The sequence below is a fragment of the Mus caroli genome, unplaced genomic scaffold, assembly GCF_978045245.1.
Source record: "Mus caroli unplaced genomic scaffold, Mus_caroli_1 scaffold_5, whole genome shotgun sequence".
In the NCBI taxonomy this organism is placed as follows: Eukaryota; Metazoa; Chordata; class Mammalia; order Rodentia; family Muridae; genus Mus; species Mus caroli.
This window is the reverse complement of record NW_028227260.1, coordinates 77,335,216-77,338,223: the sequence shown is the minus strand read 5'-3', so window position 1 is coordinate 77,338,223 and position 3,008 is coordinate 77,335,216. Positions and strand designations below refer to the sequence as shown.

The following is a 3,008-nucleotide window of genomic DNA, read 5'->3' as shown; positions in this document are numbered from 1 at the left end:
CTGGTGCTGTTTGAGGACCGGATACACAGAATTGTTCTCTGTATGGTGGCCTTGGTGAATCAGGTGGGCTTAATGACCAAGACACTACGTCAGTTTGTCGTTTGAAGAACAAGGACATAGCAGCTTTATACAATGTATTAAAAGATGTGCACAGTGAGGAGATCTGTGGGAGGAACAAGGGGGCCTTACACAAGTATATGTATATTTGGTATTCACTCGCTGAATGCCTTAATTTTATCCTGTTTGTTACTAGTGAAGATTGTAGTGTTAAGTTTAGAGCAGCTGAGGAAAGTAATGATATAACCATAGTTTAAAAATATCGGGACTTTCTGGATAGCATTTGAAATGTAAATGAAGAAAATATCTAATAAAAGTATATAAAAAGAAAAAGAATATATACATGAGGGGTCTCAATGTAAACAAAGAGGGTCCTGAAAATTATCATATGAAGCCCTAGTTGAAATGTTACCGAATGTGTTTCTCTAACTAAGAAGCTGTAACATGGGGTGCCAGACAGTGGCCTAATAGAGTCTCATTTCCTCCACAGGTTTCTTAGGAAGTGGATTGAGCAGAAGAAACAGAGCAAGGTGAGTACTCAAAAAGACACCCAGAGAAGAGTGTCAGAGGGGGCATTCATTAAATGGAAGGAAGTTGCTCTCTACCTAGTGATGGTGTGAACTCATAGTGTTATTCTATTCCCCTTAGATATCTGCCATTTTAGTGCTCCTGATGGGTGCTCCTGAGACAAGTTATCATGCCTAGGGGCAACAAGAGCAAGGGCCGCTCCAGGGCCAAAAGGCAGCAGACTAGAGGAGGAAGCCAGAATCTCCAGGGGGGCCAGCCCACTGTGGAGGAGGAGGAAAGAGCATCCCCCCTTCTTGACCAGAGAAATGCCCCTAGCTCCCCTGATGTCAGCACTCCTCAGGAGTCCCAGGAGGCTGCATCCTATGGCTCTCCTGAGTTAGATGTTCCCTGCTCAGTTCATGATGCTGAGGGTTCTGATGTTGGTGTTGGAGGTTCTATTGCAGGTGCTAAGGAAAGAAGTGCATATGCCTCCAAGATAGCAGCTGCAATTCAATCTGCACACAGAGATCCTCTGACCAGGAAGGCCACTGTGTTGATAGTGGATGGAGACGTTTAAGGTTATAGAGCCCTTCACACAGGCAGATATGTTGAGAGTTATCAGCAAAAAGTACCGGGTGCACTTCACTGAGATCCTCAGGAGAATCTCTGTGCGCTTGGAGTTGGTCTTTGGCCTTGAGTTGAAGGAAATTGATCCTAATTCTCAATCCTATATGCTTGTGGGCAAGCTGGGTCTCTCCACTGAGGGAAATCTGAGCAGCAGTAGTGGGTTACCCAAGACAGGGCTCCTGATGACTCTCCTGGGTGTGATCTTTATGAAGGGGAATCGTGCCACTGAGGAAGAAGTGTGGGAATTCCTAAAAGTAGTGGGGATATATCCTGGTAAAAGTCATGTAATCTTTGGAGAACCTCGGGAATTTATCACCAAAGATTTGGTGGAGGAAAATTATGTGGTATACCGCCAAGTTCCTGGCAGTGATCCCCCAAGCTATGAGTTTCAGTGGGGTCCCAGAGCCTATGTGGAAACCACCAAGATGAAGGTCCTGGAAGTTATAGCTAAGATAAATAATACTTCCCCTAGTTTCTTCACTAGTATGTATGAGGAGGCTATGATTGATGAGGCTAATAGAGCAATGAGGAGAGTTACAGTCATGCCTGGCCAATTTGTGGATGTCAGGGATGTCAGGACTCATCGCAGATCCATGGCCCATACCTCCTCTTCTAAGTAGTGGAATGTGTTATGAGATAAAACCAATAAATTTGTAACTTATTCTCTAATACATGAGAAATTGTATATGCGTTTCCTTTGCTATTTTGCAAATGAGCTTTAATCGAGGATTGGCTTGCTTCATAATCTGTTTTTCAATGTTGTACTTACATACATATTGCTGTTTTTCATATTTAAGATGAAGATTTGGTTATTTTCAAACAAACTGGGAAATCTTTAAAATGTTAATGTGGTATTGGAACAATGATTTTTCTGGTAATGTGGTATTGCTTGATGGTATAGCAAAAGTGACAATATTAATTCAAAGTAGTTGTATTTTACTCTTTCTTGTAATGCTATTGGAAATAAACTTGGATTTTTATATTCAAAATGGATTAGAAAATAAATTTTAATAAGTGCCATGAAAACAAGCAAGCTAATTGAGAAATGGGACCTGGAACTAAATAAAATTCTCAGAAAGAACTCATACTAATAAACATTTAAAAATAGTAAACATACCTCCCTGGGAAGGGGAAATAGAATAGATTTTGAGGTGGGTGGGGATGGGAACGGGGAGGGGGGGATCAGGTGAGGGAAAAATCGAGGGAGAGAATACCGGGAAAGATGTCTGGAATGGGGTTGGGTTTCAGGAGCAATATAGAAACCTAGCGCAGTTGAAGCTTCCAGGAATCCACACGGGTGACCTTAGCAGGAACTCCTAGTAATGGGAGTTACTGAACTCCCATCCCTGAACAGATCATACCCTATCACTAAGCAAGGCTTCCAGTGGAGGGACTGGGACCCCAAACCAGCCATAAATCCTTCTACCTATAATTTGTCTTGCCTGTAGATGTGCTAGGCTAAAAGTAGAAAAGAAAATGTGGGAGTGGGCAACCAATGAATGTTCCTGCTTGAGACCCATGGCACAAGAGGGAGCTCACCACTGGCAAGCAGTGGCTGGGTAGCCCAGACACATAGGTTAGAACCATATATGCCAGGCCAAAAAAAAAAAAAAAAGTAAATGAAATGATTTCTAATAAAATTCTGCTACACTTGCAGACCAGACCCTAAAATAATCATCATCAGAGAGGCTTCCTCCAGAGACTGATGGGAGCAGATGCAGAGGCCCACAGACAAACATTAGGTGGAGTACAGTGAATAGTAAAGAAGAGGGGGAGGAAGGATTGTAGAATCCACGGGGTCAAGGACACCATAAGAA

The 3,008-nt window shown here is 42.7% G+C and overlaps 1 pseudogene; it reads left to right on the top strand.

The window, feature by feature from the left end:
• The first annotated feature begins 754 nt into the window (after nucleotides 1-754).
• Nucleotides 755-1,811, top strand: LOC147004648 (melanoma-associated antigen B4-like; annotated as a pseudogene).
• Nucleotides 1,812-3,008: the final 1,197 nt, after the last annotated feature.